General features: G+C 38.7%; 1 protein-coding gene across 18 annotated transcripts in view; it reads left to right on the plus strand.

The window, feature by feature from the left end:
- HTR2C (5-hydroxytryptamine receptor 2C) overlaps nt 1-17184 on the plus strand; it is a 286890-nt gene that overhangs the window by 64424 nt on the left and 205282 nt on the right. For 8 of the 18 annotated variants that reach the window (XM_068696876.1, XM_068696854.1, XM_068696853.1 and 5 more), the window contains 2 exons: nt 6620-6770; nt 16705-16757. The exons of 1 other annotated variant lie outside the window; for it this stretch is intronic. The gene's annotated coding sequence lies outside the window, so the exon portion shown is untranslated. The remainder of the gene's footprint in view (nt 1-6619; nt 6771-16704; nt 16758-17184) is intronic. 9 more of the 18 variants (XM_068696861.1, XM_068696856.1, XM_068696865.1 and 6 more) reach the window with 2 other exon arrangements.

The raw sequence follows: 17184 nt of genomic DNA on the forward strand, positions 1-17184 counted from the left end.
TGAATCACAGGCTAGAAATGCCCCATCCTTGCTATTTGTGCAGTCAGAGTCTGCAGAGTTGGCCGGGGTTGGGGTGGCTGCAGCACTGGGTGGGATGAACCCCACCAGCAGCAACAGTTAAATCCTAACCCCAGAAAATGCTCAGCTCCACCTCGGCTGCTCCAGGCTCCTTGGAGGGGTTTGGAGGAAATTAGAGGTGATGTAGCTGAAATAAGGAATTCCAGTGTTTTTATTTTCATGCCAAGACTTGCAACGTTTTACCATGAATGCCTTGTTACTTTCTTTTTCATTATCTGTAACATTTAAGAAACTCTGGGCAGATATTTAGGATTTTATAATAGCTATTACTTACAAAGGAGAAAAAATAAGATTGCAGAAGCATATTAATTATCTACAGTTTAATGTATATAGTGACTTGCAGACAGTTATTGTGGACATTGTTTTCTGAAAGACTGTAATTTTAATGGTTCTAATGGGGGCTATTGCAGGTCTACTGAAACTCTTACAGTTAGTGTTTAATTTTAATACGGGTCCTATTTGGAAAAGACTGTATTCGTTTTATTTTTATGGTACTCAGTATCATGTGCTTGGCTTGTGATAGTAAAGGCAGAGTTGAATGCCGGAATGAATGCAAATATATCTTGTTCAAAGATTACTCTTGCCTTAATAACCCACCTATTTTAATTGCTGCCTTCTTTGTTTTCTAAAATCATGCAAAAATATAAAATACAGCGTAAGTACATAAGTCTGAGAAGTGTGTCATGGGTATGGTAAATACTATCTAACATTCCCAGGCTTTGTAAGACCTCAAATGATTGTTAGGATCATGTAGTTTGACCTCCTGATAACACCAGGTGTAGAAAACTTCATCCAACAATTTCTCCTTGCATATCAATACGCAGAAGCATATTGAGCCTTGTTTAAAGAGCGCAGATAACTGGGACTCAAATGTGTCCTGAGGGTAGTTGCTTTGGTGAGTAATTATTTCCAATGCTTAAAAAAAAAAAAAATCCAATCTGAGTTTATTTCCTTGCTCCATATGTTAAATCTTCTGCCTTTGTCTGCTTAATTAAGGAGCCTGCTACTAATAGAAATCATTTTACATGATGTGGGAAAATCATTGTTCAGCCTTCTTTTCGCTAAAGCAATTATTTTATTTAAACTCTTTCCACACAATCTGTTTCCAGGCCTTAAATGGTATGTGTTTCCCTCCCAGTTTTTCAGGGTTATTGAGACATGGACATCAGAGGTGGGCATTCAGGGACAGCAGAACACGATATTCTGCTAACATTCCCACTGACTCCATATGCAGAAACCTTTCTAACCTTGGACAAAATTGCCTCTCTTCAAACATCCAACGGTGTTATTAGCTCCTGTAGCAACAGCATGACCCCGGGACCTCATGTGCTATTTATCTGCTGTGACTTCTTACATAATATTTAAGTCTGATTTCCAACATACAGTACATCCTTTTGTATGCCCCACCATGGCATTCTTTGATCCTAGATGAGAAGACTTGTATTTTACTGCGTTAAAATGTCTGATATTTGGCAGGCCTGGGCTTATGGTAAGAACTGAGTTGTTTGGCTGTAGCTGCCTGAGTCTGACCATATTTATCCCTTCAGCTAGTTCTCAGTTGCATTGGGCTGAGAAACTTGTCTCTCTCTAGGCCCAGTCAAAAGCACTTCCATTTGCTGATGGTTTCTCATTAAAATTACATCTTACTGATTATCAGTGATTTTTAAAGTGTTCTGTAGTAATTTCATGTAATGATATTCTTATTGTCAGTATTTGGTGTGTAACTGAGGCATTTGTAAAGGACAAGTTTGTAATGCTGGCAAAGCTGCTGCATTTTTTCCCCTTCCTGCTTTATTAAGTGGATTAAAAAAATCTTTCAGAATTATCCAGTAGGGCTGGCTGGGATTCCCATCATATGCAGACACAAGGTTCTGATACAGCCGGAGGCTGCAACCATCTCTACTGCTTTCCACATCTTAATGGACTTTGGATGATGTTTTCCAGGAGAGATTTAACAGATTTCTCTTGCTGTTGAGGTATTCATAAAATAACCCAAGGCAGAGATAAAGCAAATTACGTATTTTGTTTGAGCATTGTTATGTTTCCCTGTACTTGTTGTCAGTGTTGGGTTTCCTGCTGGCACTTAAGGAAAGAAAAGAAAGTAATGAAATTATGAGTTCAGTCATCTAGCAATTGCTCTGCGACTTTGATCTGGGGCTTGTGTCAAGTCTATAATTACCTGAATAACCATCCTGACCGCCTACAATTGCTGGACTAATATATTCCTTTGGGGTCCATCATAAACTCTCCTGTTCAGCTCCTCATCTGGCATTGCTGGCCTCTAGCTCTTTTCCTGAGCTTGAACATCTTTCTCCACTGCTGCTCCCTTGAGGTACTTCCCTTCCAGCAGGAAAATGGAGTAAAATCTTTCCTCTTCTAATCACTGTGAAAGGCTCGCATGCTGCTTTCTATTTTCTGTGTGCTCAGTGCTCACCCTGCTATTTATTACTCATTTAGCACCCCTTGTCCTTATCTTTGGGTCTCTGTATCACTCCACTTTGATTACTTTTTCCCCTCTTTTTACCTTCTTTTTTTCTCTCTCTTTTTTTTTTTTTTCTTTTCTTGAACAGTCCATTTATTTCCTTGACATAACAATTACTGACAGTCTGGTATCCTGTCTCCAACAGCAGCAAATAGCAGATGCTTAGAGAAGAATATAAGAAACAGGGTGAGAATATAATAACCCTAATATATCCTGCCAGCAACGATCAGTATCATGTATGCCTGACTGTGTTGTGAATGTGTTTAAGCAGAGCCCAGTGGGGGATATAATGCCTAAAACCATGTGGGTGAGAAAAGGATAATTTTACAAGATGGCAAATTTTCTTGCATAGCTGCTGTTCTTCAAAAGCGCTGCCCTCTCCTTGCATTGCTTTGCTTTCCTTAACACAGAAAGCTACAGCAGTGCTGTGCTTGTTTCTGAACATGCCCTGGGGTTCATCTGCAGGGCTCCTTGCACCTGATTGAATAGGAGTTTGTGTTTCTCTCCCTTGGAGGTTTTTTAGGGTGATGATTGCAGTGTGACAAGATAAAGGGAGAAGTACTTGCTTGGTTATGAGCCTTTATGTGATTGCACTGTCTGACAATTTTCTCCAGCTTTCAATCTTCGGCTAGCAGTAACACAAGCTGATGTAGCTGGAAGTGTGATACCGAGAAAGATTTTTGTGAAAAAATCATGGCCGCATAAGGGAGGGAGAGATTCAAAAATGTTTCCCCTTCCTATGGAGAGATTACGGGACTGTCATGCTTGTCCCATGGGCGAGTGAGCACCACTGTAATCCCTGGGGAAACAGGTGTGGGCCAAGTGTGTGCTCACAGGCTTAGAGAGGATGGTGTGCTGTGGGTATCACTGGAAATCCATCAGCTGCTGGCTGAATTGCTGTAAACCAAGAAAAATTGTAGTTACAGTGCTAGGAAACATTTTGAATAGTGTTTCCTAGGCTAAATAAGAAAGGGGTTGCATGTTTTTTTGTCGTTTGGTTGTTTTTTGTGAGGTGGTTGTTAGCTATTTAATTTTTACTCTTTGGTCACCATTGTACCAATGCAGTGTAGCAATCTTCTTAGTCATATAACTTTCTCATCACAACAATATGGTGGTAATGTTTACATCTAGATTTCTGGCTAATGAAGAGGCAGAAGATAAGTGGATGTAATAAAATAAAATAAAAATCTCTTGCACTCTTCTAGTTTAAAAACAACAACAAAATCATATAAAACAGCATTTTTGTTCAGCAAAGCAAGGTAGGTATATGAGGAAAAATAACTTATACAGAGATGGGTTTCAAGTCCACTGTAGTTCATACGTGCCTTCTATTGAGCTGATGGATTTCATGTTGACGTACTGCAGAACATTTTAAAAAGTATTTTAACACCCCAAACAGCAGAGAGATGCATATGAAGAACTTTCTCAGTGGAAATGATTTCCTAATCTATGTTGTGGCTTTTTTTAAAAAAAAAACCAAACACCTCAGGTCTGCATGTCTATCCATCCACACACCTCAGGCAGTCTTGCTCACTGTGCTCAACCTGGTTGGCAGTTTAAAGGTGTAAAAGACAAGCGAGTCCCCTTACTGGATTAACGCTGGGACATGAGCCTCTGGTTTGCTGGTGGCTGATGGCTGCTTCCTTGCAGGTGGGAGCAGGGCTTTGCATACAGGGGAAGGCTGTGAGCATTAGCCAGGATGTCAGCTTAGCTAAGGTGTGACATTGAGGTGTAGTAGAGCAGCAGATGTAATAGGAGGATGTGGATTTGGGGTGTATGTGTTTCTTTCTGCAGCTTCATGGGTACTTTCAGGTTAATTTTTTTATTTCCAGATTGTTTTCTGAAAACTTCTCAAATCTTTATTTAAGTCTGAAACAAAGTCTGAACCTGTGAAGCAAGAAGAAAAATGTATTTAAATTTTTTAAAATGCTGGGTTTCAAGTTGCATTTAAAAATCTCTATTAGCAAGTTGAATATATTATCTAAGGCACTATGCAGCTAAATCAGAGGAGTGATGTTGCAGGAATTAGATCTCTTAACTAACAGTTCTTCACTTCTGCGCTTTCTCTGTTACCATCAGTACTCCAGCAGTGAACATACCACAGTTTGATTTATCCTCAGCTGATGGTTGGATTTACAGATATACATCTTTATATATATATATATATTTAAGTCTGAGTTGTGTTTTCTTCACATGATATGGTTTCTTATTGTGACTGTTGCTTTGTTCATTGTTATCTGCAAAATTTTTGTAGAAGTCCTTGGAACTTCCTTAGGATAACGTGAAAGAATAATAGGAAGAGGGACTTTTGTTGACATGACAGAGCTTCTGTACTCAGCTCTTTACTATATAACTTCACCAATAAGGAAAAGAGGCCTTCTGTTAATATAGATGAGTCCATAAGTCTCTACGGCTCTAACCACTCCAGTGCATGTTGTGTGATTGTTGAAAAGGATTGGACATTATTCTTCCTAAATTCCTTCTCCTCCTTGAAGTGTAAGAGTAATGACCTTTGCCAAGTGACGGTAGCAGTGGGTTTAGGGGATATTCACGAGAAGACGTGAAGCACACAGCGAGCCTTTCCCAAATGGAGTTTTCTAACTTCATGCAAAGTTGTGTGTTCCAGGCCTTAGGAGTTTGTGAATATGGAAATTAGCTTATGTACCTTCCTGCCCTGGATTTATAATTTCTTTGATGCTAAAGTGAACTGTATCTAGAGACTCAGGGTAGAAATATGCTTACTGATATATGTTTTAGTTCTGTGTAAATCATTTGTAAGTACAGCACACTCTATTCATTCAGCTAGTGACAGTGTTATTTTGGGGTGATATGAAGCAGTCACAAAGTAATAAGGGTTACCTGAGGAAAAAAGGTGCTAAAGCTCTTAGGTGTAAAGCTAATTTAAGTAAAATATGTGCCGTATTGGGGCTGTAGAATATCTCTGTTACAAGTCTTAATAATATTCAAGTCTTAGATGTTTAAAGGTTCATTTTATTCAAAATGAAGATGCCATGATTATTTAAGTACTTTTAGACTTATTTTATAGGTTGGGTTGATTCATTCTGTTCTTAAAATAATATTTTATGGGTATCTTAACAGAAGGGACACCTGTGCCTACCTAATGTATGTAAATGTAGTCCAGCGGTGAATTTCCCTAGCCATGATAGAAAGCACAGGGAGCTAACTTCTAATCATGATGCTAAGTCAGGCCATATTTCAAGTTAGGCTGATAAGCAAGAACATCAGTATTAAGCGGATATTACTTTAATTATATATTAATGCTGATATGGTGCATAGAAAAGAAGGCAATTCTCTCCAAGAGCTGAATAAATAATAAATGTCACAAACAGAGTTCTGCTAACTTAAACCAAATCATAAATATGCCAAAAGGTAATAGAAAGCCATCCTAACTTAGGTGGGAGAAGAAGGAGGAGGCTGCATATTGCCTCTGCTTTTTATTTCGCTAAAGGTTTTCCATTGTAAAATCTCTCACTAGAACGATAACCTTGTCCTGCTTGCAGATGAAGTTAGGTTAGATTGGAGCTGTTGCTACCATCTTGCTGTGTAGGTGCTTTCTGGTCATGGTGCAATTAGCAAAAACAATTCTTACTAACTTTAAGTGCCCCTTTATACATCCCAAAAGGTAAGTGCTTATTATTATTATTATTTAAATGTTTTAACTATTGTAATGTGGATTAGAGCATAGCAGAATAGTAATGATGAGATTGCTGTATTTATTGGCAATATCAGCCTGTGTGAATGCTGGATGAGGTCCTCTCTTCAGCCTGATTAGCAGTACTTTTCCAAGGTGAGATGAAATGTTTTAGTTTGTGGCGAGCCCTGAAAGTAATAGTTGCCATTAACTAAAGACTTAAACTTTGTCCCTGGTTGCTGCCGGGTGTAGATTTTATGATGGTTCTCTTTTTATTTCTCCGCTTCTTCTGTTGTATAGTTTGTGTTCGTTTAGTCTGTCAAAATAGGCTGCCTCATCTTAGTCTTCCAATTAATTTTCCAGAGTGTTGCTGTGTATAAGGTAGAATTTTTCCCTGTCTCTTTCAGCTGTGGCATGGCAAATACTGTATCTTCCTGCACCACAGCAGCAAGTCCTCCCATGCTTTGGGGAAGAGCAGATGTGGATGTTGTGCTAATGATCTTCATTTGGGAGAAGACATATCCAGGAGGGCAAATTTCCTTCCACCCTACTGAAGCAGTAAGCTCTGTGTACACATGGGGATCTCTTCCATTGCTTATTAAGCTACTTGGGTTCATATAACCCCCCTTTCTATCTCTCCCCACCTCTCATGAAATAAAATTTCAAAGGTTACATTTTTTTTAATGCGTGTCTTAGAGGTGTGAGATGTCTTACAGCAACTGTTCTGGTGTCCTGCCATATAAAGTCTCCAGTAAACACACAAAAGCACAATGACATGTGTGGGGTAGTTCTGTGGTTATCCCAAACAATGAGAAGGCACCTGGGCAGCGACAAGAAAAACTGAAGTTTTTTAACTGGAATCACACATTTTTAACCTGTTTTTTTGTTTGTTTGCTTGTTTGTTTTGCTTTTTACTCTATCCAAACTTTTGGATGTTGTTTCTACTGTAGACTGCTGAGCATCACTACGCTTTCATTGGACATAAAGAATGTAACTGCATGATTTTTTTAATTTTGAAATGCAACTCTTTAATTGTGAAAGGTGTATTCACATTTTTATACCAGTTTTTATGATATATTTGGAAAATTCATACTTTATTATTGAATGCAAATATAAGCATATTGATGTTTAACTGTTGCAAAGTGACACAGCAGAGTAAACTCATGGTGATGTTCTTGCAGCATGTTCATTGCTTTTGCTGTACTGGCATACTGGTGGGAAAAAAAAAATGTTTCATGCCATGCAGCTGAGTTAACTATGCTGGTGGCAGGTCTCTGGTGGCTCTGTGTTTTTTCTTTGAGTCTGCTACCTGTCCCAGGCAGATGGTGTTCAGGTTGCGGGCAGGCTGTTTGATGAACAAACCTGTCTGATCATTATAGCCAAATGACATCAACTATGAACATCTTTTGTCTCTAACATTGTCATATGAAGAATGGCAGGGTGAAATCTGAGCTGGTATCTGTGTCTGTCCTAGAAACACGTTATCTGTTTAAAATATTCATGGATGTAACTTTTCTCAGCCCTTGCCGTGGGGGATAAAGATAGGAGATGGGAAGTGACCACCCATAGCTGTAAGATAAACACCAATGATTTTGTGTCATGCTTTCATGGCTCTAACCAGCTGCCCAGAAGGATCTCCTATTAAACCTTTAGAAAGTTAGCTAGTCCTATAGCTTTAAAGCTTTGTTTGTCACCTGTTTATTAGCTGTGGCTGAAGGAAGAACTAAATCCATGATCCAAATGATAAATCTCAATATGTCTAAAATAAATTAACAAACAAAAAAGCCCCAACCCCTTTTTACTCTGAATAATGTCTCTCTACACTTACATCAACATTTTTGTGTGTAGGCTGTGTCCAGGCAAAGAAGATAATTGTGATCAGGAGGGTTCTGTCAGCCACATAACTGTCTCCAGCAATGATGAATTCAGATCCCTCTATAGATTTTTGCAAGTGGGTTTACAATGTTCTTACATTGAGGTAGAAGATGGTATCTACCAGAGACAAGCAAAAAGCTCTCTGGTAACACTTGGTGAATAATAACTACAGAGCTGTATTCACCTCTGATTTTTATTCTGAGATTTCTGGGAGAAAACTGCATACTGAGATAGAATTTTCTCTCATGTTACGTTTTACTCAAGGACTTCTCTTTCTCTGGCTGATTGAGGAGAAATGAGAAAATACTTCATCGAACTTTAATATTCCCAGTAGTGTGAGAAACATCCTAAAGGGCTGGATGTATGTTGTAATGGCAGTGGTCTCTTTGAAATGGGTAGCAGAGGGATCAAGCTTGAAAATCTAGATATAATTTTGTAAGATAGTTCAGTTTAGTCAGGATGATAGATTTTATTTTTATTTTATTTTTTTTATTGGAAAGAAAATAGAAAAATGCGAGGCTTTTTTAAAAGATGATAAGAAAGGGTAACTCCTTTTAGACAAGAGGCCTTATTTTCTTCATTTTCACACAAATGTAGACGTTAATTCATGAAAAGATAAAAATCTGTGCACAAATTACTGCCTGGAATTGTTGCTTCTATCTTTCATAATAGCAATTTCTGTAGCACTATATAAAAATTCATTTCCATGGCAGAGGTGGGTTATATGTAATTCTGAAAATGTGCCACATCTTTAATGAGCACTGATGAAAAAATATTTATTAACAGTTCTTTGGTTGTCAGAAAAGCTTCTAAGTGTTCAGTGTTTACAGGTTCTGTAATCTGTTTCCCGGGTATTGGAGCAGTTACCGTTCATAGCAGAGCTCTGCAAAGGGATGATTTTTATTTTTTTAGATGTTATTTTTCATTTCTGTGCAACTTCTCAAGCATACCATAGAATATAACATCTCCAGACTACACGATTTTCCCAAGTTAGTGACTTTTATGTGGATGATGATTGCAGACAAGGAAAGAAGGATATTAAAAAGGGAAGTTGTATGTGGATTTAGTGAAGAAAAGCTATACAATATTTATATAGTAGCTACATTGTGGTAAAAGCCTTTGAACACCATGTGAAACAGCATCTCTCTGAATATTGAACAGTGTTTCACTGCAATCGAGGTGGTTGAGATGGACCATGAGTCCCAAGCTACTGAACAGTTCCTTAAATCAAGACATCAAATCCATCAGAATGCTGCTCAAGTTCCTACTTTGTGATCATTAACAATGCTGAATCACCATGTGAAAACCTAGATGTGCAGTGTCTTACCCTGAAGGGTCCCTGGTAGCTGTGAGGGGTTACACCCTCAGGAGTCACAGTCTCTTAAGCGTCTTGTGAAGAAAAGGAAGGGAAGGGAGAGACTGGCGATAGAGTAGGAGCTTCTCAGGTTTGTGGTTGAATATCTAACAGCACTGAATAGAGAAATATCTCTCTTTGTCTCAAACTTAATGAAAATATCCCCTCAAAATAGCTCTCCTGATTTGTCCTACATTCAAAATAGAGATACCTTTGCTTTCTCTCTTCTGATGGCACTCAATGAAAAACACAAATGTGGGCAGGAAGAGACTCTGAATACCCCATTCAGAATATGCAATTTAGATTTTTTGTTTGTTTGTTTGGCTTTGTTTCATTATTTACTTATTGCATGACAGGAGTATTTTTGTTTTTATAATAAGAAAGCAGTTTAATTGAATTCCCTATTTTATAGGCAGGATCTAAACAAGAGTTACTAGAAGGTAATTCTTATGATGTTGACAATTCTCCTTTTTGTAACACTTATTTATAAGACTATCATGACTGTGACACAGATGTATGTATAAAAATAGTACATATTTATAGACTAAGTCTATAGTTTAAGGCAAATAAGTAGGTCTTGCCTTTAGTAAGATATTTTCCTGCATAAGGACTCTGTTTTTAAATAGTGTGGATAATGGTGTCTTTGCTATCTGAGAAGTGTATGGGTATGACTCACAGTGTCATAAATACTACTGCTATTACAGTGAGCATCCAAGTGAAATTACACAAAATTATATATTTGCCAGGGTTCTTTTCTCTAACGGCCAAACTTGAAAATAGAAAGCTTTATTATGCGTTTTGATGCATTTGAACTATTCAGTGTTCTTGGTGGCCCACTAGACAATTTAATAGGGCTCCTGAACATCATCAATAATTCATGTGTCTCTTAAACAAGCATGTGGTACTTGTTCAGTGACAATCAGATCATACGATACTGTGAGCAGCTCTAGGATGTTGAGGGCCATCTACTATCCAGCCTGTCAGTGCTGGTTCTTGACCTTACAGAAGTGCAAGGTTCATGGATTTGAGCCCTGTGTGGATTGCCCCAAGGGAACCATCCTTTGCCTCAGCAAAAGCCCACTGTGTCCTTATTGTAAGTCTTTTCATGAATAGGAGGTGATTGTTTTCTGAGGATGTGGAGAACTTTGTTCCGTGTGTGTCGCCTGCTGCAGGATTGATGTAGGCCATCACCAGGATGGGGTGTTCAGTGGTGTAGGAAATGGATGATCCAAAGTGAAGAGGTGTGGAGGAGGCCTATCCTCTGGGCTAAGTGAGGGTGCAGGTACTGTTAGCAGTATAAGGCAGCGTTAAACTGGAGCGCACTGTTCCAGTTCAAGGCAGAACTAAAAATCCAGTGATTATTGTAGGATACTGATATTTATAAAACGAAATAAAACACATGGAATAGAAAACGTTATGTGGTTTGATTTTTTTCTGCTTTGTGGTATGTCTTTGACTTTGTTTTTATTCTTGTTTTTCAGTGCTGTGACATCCCTTGTTATGCTAAATACTGTATCCAAATAGAAGGTTTTAGAATCAAAGGGGATTGAGAAGGGCAAGGGGTGAGTACAAGGGAGGCTGTTCCCCACAGGGGCCTATCCTCTTGACGTGCCTCAGGCAGTTCTGCTGGCAATATTTGCATTCTTTTACCATTGGAGAACTGAGACATGCAAAAATTAAATGTCTCAGATAAACATCTTGGTAGAGGTGAGAAATGGCTGCCAGTTTCCTCAATAGCAGTCCAGTCTTTTCCTGCAAAAATCTTCATAGTTAAAATGGTCACATCTAAGCTATGACTATGTGTCTACAAATAGGGTAAGAACTTACAAGAACTCAATTATTAAGGGTGTAATGTCTTGAACAAGTATTTCTGAAAACTGTTAACACTGTTGAACAAAGTGCAGGAACTGGGCAGATGAAAGCGAACGGTGCAAATCAGTCATGTGAGCTTTTCTGCAGCTGGAATCAGTCCAAAGTCAAGACCTTCTCTCTTCCTATTTGAAGTTATTGTTCGTTATCACGTTTCTAAGAAAGATCCCATGCTGGTTTCCTTAGGGCTGTATTTGCTATCAAGATAATGGCCAGATTGCCCTGTCTTTGTTCAGGATGCAAAGTGTGTGAAGAACTCCGTGGCTAGGCAGCTTTCAGGAGTTGAGCTACAATCCCCAGGCAAATGTACTCTGTGCTGTTTTGAAAATAGCTTTTTTTTGCAGATAGCTTAAGGACTGGTAATGCAGCACAGCGTAACCCCTTTGGCTAGCTGGGGTATTTAGGCTGAAATGGGAATTCTTGCTCCATGGTGAGAAAACAATAAAGTGGCTGATTGTACTACCAGACCCTATGCCTGACGCTTATGCCTCAGAATGGTGGACAGAAAGAAAGGGCAAGTTGTTTCATGCCAAGGGTTACCACGCTTGCTTGTCTGGGACACACATTTCCCAGTAAAGCCACTTTCTTAATAGGCTGTCAACTGGGCATCAAAGACCATAGCTCATGGTGTTCCTCATGTGGAATTTGGTACTCCTAGCATTTGAACCTACAGGTCAAAGCTTATTTCCTGCTTCTTTTCCAAACTGTTAGAATCTGACATAAAAGGCTAGAGAGTAAACCACTGACTGTGGCTGAGCTTTGAGCAATGCTGCCTCTGTTGCCTGTTACATGTCTGGAGCTCCTGTGTATGCAGCATTACCGGTTGCATTTCTGTTGCCCAAACTGCTCATCACAAATCAAGTAACTCTGAAATGTGACAGGATCGTACAATTTTGTAAGGATTTCTTTTATCCCTATTTTTCTATCTTATTGCTGTGACAAGTGCTGGAGACCCTCCAGACTGTCAGTGGGCCACAGCCTGGGACCCTCTTTTCAAATCTGCTTTATTACTTAGTGGCATATTTTGTTTCCATGGAAACCTGCCCCCATCCCCAACAAAATTCAAATTATAAGATTGTCAGGTGCATAAACAATGCTGTCATTAAATAGCGTTCTCAGGTCTGAACAGATGCTTGTGTGCCTTCCCAGGCAGGCAGTGTGGCAGCAGGAGAGGTTATGTGGCCACCAGAATTTGTTGCAAACCTGCAAAGCTCTGAAGGATCTGATGAAACCAGCTGCTGCACCCTGGAGAGGGGTTTCCTGTGGCTGGTGTTCTTCAAGGTTGTCATGTCCATAACAATTATGTCCATAGGAAAGGTAGAGTATTTTTTGTGATCAAAAATGACGTATTTCATTTACATCTAAAATCCTGCCTGTAAAGTAGGTATTTAAAAGAACAGATTTATAACAAGGAAAAATAAATAAATAAATAAATAAATGTATATATATCAAACAGAACGTGTTGTTGCCAGGAAAATTACATTAACCAGAACACGCATCTTGGAGTGAGGGGTGACTTTCTATCACAGAGCTTGGAAATGCAGCTATGAGATATCCAGACAGTTTTTGTGTTCTTATTGCTGTGATGAATATGCTGATTGGCATTAATATTTTCCATCCTACTTGTATACTGGCATAACAAGAATTGCTCATGGCAATACTATTTTCCTTTCAGTTCCTCCCCTATGGCTGTAATGGTAGGAGATCATCAGTAACGGAACAAAAAGCTTACTTTAATGATGTACAAGTGAAAGTACTGTGCCTGAAAGAATAGTGTTTCCCTTTGTGTCTTTGTGAAGCCTTACAGATACTGTTATATTGGTAACCACTTTTTGTAAGTGCTGTATTAGCAGGACAAAAACACTGCACAAGAGAATTTGCAAATCTTTTGGGGAGAGCCATTAGACTGTGAGATAAAATGTGGTTCTGCATCTCTCTAAAAATAAGATATTTGCATCTGTATAAGAACTTCAATTTTGGTAGCCAGGAATAGTCTAGGAATCTTCATTGTAATTATTAAGAACTACTGAGTTGCACAATTACTGCTTTGAGAGAGATGTGAATGTACTTGGTATTTCAGACGACATGGAGAAGAATTTATTACTATTTAAAAAGCTGGAGGAGTTTACTTGTGTGCTGGCAAACAGTATAGAAATTCAAGAATTGCCAGGCTGGAGAAGACTTCAGGTCTGTCTTGTTTGGTGTGTCTGCCCTGACAGACATTAAGATCAGAGGTTTCAAAGAATGGGAGGGACCTTGTATAGGAGAGGTGAGATGATTTCTTCAGCTCGTGGAAGCCAGGAGGTGGGAGGACAGCAGAGATGCAGAAAGGGTGCTACTTTTTTTATTCTCTGTGTGTGTGTGTGTTCGTGCATATGGCTGTCACTTAACATTTGAAAATCCTAAATGGAAATCATTGGTTTGGAAATTGGTCAGTGCTAGGGCATTGTTTTGCATAAATAATCAGTTGGTTTGGGCTATGAGTATGAAATTTTGGTGCTAAGGATCTCCCTTCTACATTGCTAGTCATAGAGTCATAGCCTGAGCACTGTCTGGGGTCCCCCTGAACTCAAGATGGGAAGTGTCTCATTATCGGTTGGGGCTTGGATCATGCAGAAGAGCCCCTCAAAGCCTGCTACCTGGAAGCCAATAGTGGTAGGATTTTCTGCACTGTGGAGTGATGTGGTCAGGTCCTGGATTTGCTGATGTGCATCAGCTCATGTGATGCGAGAACAGTAACCATTTTTGGAACTACTGCAAAATGTCCACAGCTCTGCATCTGAGAATTGTTTTCACTTACCTTTGAGATAATGTTAACCAAATAAAACTATTTCACATTGTTCTGTAAAACTACAGCTGTGCATTGTTCTGTGTTGTGATGGAATCTTCCCATTCATCAGTTTCGATCAGCTCTGTTCCGCACCCTCTCTGTAGCATCTGTCAAGTTTTTGTCTGCTTTTGGATTTTCATTAATTTATTGCATAGATTAAAATAGATGAGATATGATGTACTTTTTGCATTAATGCTGCCAGAATCAGAAGCCTAAAATAGGGCTGTGCTAACAGGTGCACATATTCTTTGTCAACAAATAGGTGTCAGTTCCTAACTGCGTCTTTTAGTGGTTAGGCTGAATACTCTAGCTGGGTGTCAGGGTGGAGTACCATTTGGTTATCATTTTTGCCTTGCTAGGTATTCCTTGCTGCAGAATGTTATTGGAATAAGCTCTTAACATGTCTGTCTTCTGGTCCTTGGAAAGACGTGTTTTTCACATCACATTTTCTTTTGAAGTCTGATTCAAAGTCCATTGTAATCAGTGTACTCTCCCATGCATTTTAATGCAGCCAAATCAATGGTCATGCAATTAGGAACAAAGAATATTGCTCACATCTGCAGGGTGGGAGGATGCCATGATGTTGAAAGGGACATGGGCATCCTGCTGAAAGCCGCCACGTGTGTGAGTGTTTCAGCATTGTGGGGGTGAATGTGGCCCTTGAATATACCTGCAGGGGAAGGATTGTTGTTTCTGTGCTGCACACAGATGAGATAGCTGCTTAGGAAGTCAGCCCCACTCTGATGTTAACACTTTTTACAAAGGATTATTACAATTTGAAGAGGGTTCAGAAAGACTCTGCAAAAAATTATGTCTGTAAAACCTGCATTTTTAATGAGAGGCTCATCCTAGCTAAAATAAGGTTAATAGAATACTTATTAAACTGTATAAATACTATGGCAGGAGATTTATGGGCTTCTGAAACTAGTAGGCAAAAGTGGAACCATATAAATTGGTAGATGGAAGCTAAAATTAGGCTGATACGTGTTGTGAAAAGTGTAATTCTAAAAATTCTTACCTAAGAACACGGTGGATCTTTATCACTAAAAGTCCTTAGGAATATACCAGTTTTGAAGGTCAGCACATTGCTGACTTACAGGGTAGCTGCAAGAGTCTCTGATTACAGATCTCCACATTGTACTATGTGCAACATCAAATTGTTAAGACTATCTCCTCTTGGCCTTAAAGCCTAAACACTTGTCATTCACTGACTTGAGTGAGCTTTGTAGTAAATTATTTCAAAATCATACCATTAGGTGCTAATTCCTGTAATGATCCAGATGCAGTTTGTTGGGATTGCTTTATAACACAATGATTTTAGAAAGGATTTTTTTTCTTTCCTGGTTTGATTTGATGTTTTTCAATGTCCTTATTTTAAATTGATATTTCTTAGAATATCCTTTGCTGGAGCAGATTTTAAATATAATGTTTTTAACTATATATAAAATTATCTTGCTGAAGCTTGTGAATGTTCTCTCCTGAGAGAGAAATCTCTAACTAAATATTCTGGGGAAGGAATTAAACTTTTTTTTTTTTTCTTTTAAAAAGACAAACCCACCTTTTCAAATACACATATTAAGTGAAGAAAGGGTGGATGGGTAAAGCCTTTTTTCTTTCACAACCTTCAGCTTCAGTGTTCTTAAATGTTGCTTACAGATTTAACAGGTATAAAATTATCATAGTTTTTTTTTTTTTTCAGATTTATTTATTTTTTAAACTATTGTTTAAAGATTTACAGGTGACTATAGATTTTGCAAGTGAGATTTTATAGTAAGGTCACAGTTTTGAGATTACAGTTGCTTTATTTATATACGTCATTTATTATGGTAAGACTGAGTAATGTTGCTTGCATCGATGTACTTTAAGTAGCATGCTCCATTTTTCAGTCCTGTCAATATGATGCTCAGCTGAAAGCACAGTTCATGTAAGGGTCTTGCTACAATTCTGTACAGACAGATTGCCACCCATGCCTATCTAGTGTCAATTTTATGTCTGCATCTTCCTTAATTACTTGTAAATGATATGCCCTGCAAAGCAGAAAATTATTTTGATTTTGTACTCAGGGCAGACGTAAGCTGCATTCTTGCCTTGGAGATTTTCAAATTCACCAGTGAAGTTAAGCCTCACTAGAAGGAAAGGATATGGACCCATGTAGTAGTGTCACACAATCCAAATGGATGACATTTTAATGCCAAACAGAATTGTACTTCTGGAAAATAATAATAACAGTACTTTACCCTGTTCTGTCTGCCTCAAAGTGCTTCATTTGCATTAATAAAGCTTTGGGATGTCCTTGCATCGTTGATGCTATTAGTATTGCAGACCAGTGCTTTTAACATTAGTAACATGTCTGTTGAATTGAAGTACAGAGTATGGGTAATATAGGACTAAGAATAATATAAATTTCAACTAAACTGGCTTAATGCGCCCTCCTCCTGTTGGGGGGGGTGGTGGGGGGAAGGAAGGGAGGGGGGCAGAGCAGAGAATGAGACAGAAGGAAGAAGCAAAGAAGCTCATCAGATAACAAAAACACAACATGCAATCAGCTATACTGTTCTTTACAGGAAAACTGCCCCAGAGATGCTTCCAGAGAACAAGATGGATGCAATTCCAAAGGGTAAGTGTGAATAAAGGAGTCTGGCCATTTAAAAGGAAATGGTAAGCACAAGTAACGTTTGGTGGTAGTTACTAGTATTTTTATTCTTTTAAGATGCACACAGTTTAATGTGAATCTGAAATACAACCCCTGAGTTATCTGAAATTTATCTGCAGCCTGAACAACAGAGCGGTGCCTGAGAGCATGGGCGCTGCCCTGGTGCTGGCTGTGTTGAATAAAATGGTGAACAGGACCTGGTGCAATTTTATTAGTGGCTTTAGATATTTCTCTTCCCCATTTCCATCTTTGTACTTACCATTATGTTCGGATAAAACCTTGTTTACATTCACCTTGACTCCTTTCATAATAATTATCACTCTTGGTATTTTTCAGGTGTTTGTTGCAGGGGTATTTTAGGGGTTAGTTTTTTTGGGAATTGTTTTGAGCT

Source organism: Anas acuta, chromosome 13 (genome assembly GCF_963932015.1).
Source record: "Anas acuta chromosome 13, bAnaAcu1.1, whole genome shotgun sequence".
Classification (NCBI taxonomy): domain Eukaryota; kingdom Metazoa; phylum Chordata; class Aves; order Anseriformes; family Anatidae; genus Anas; species Anas acuta.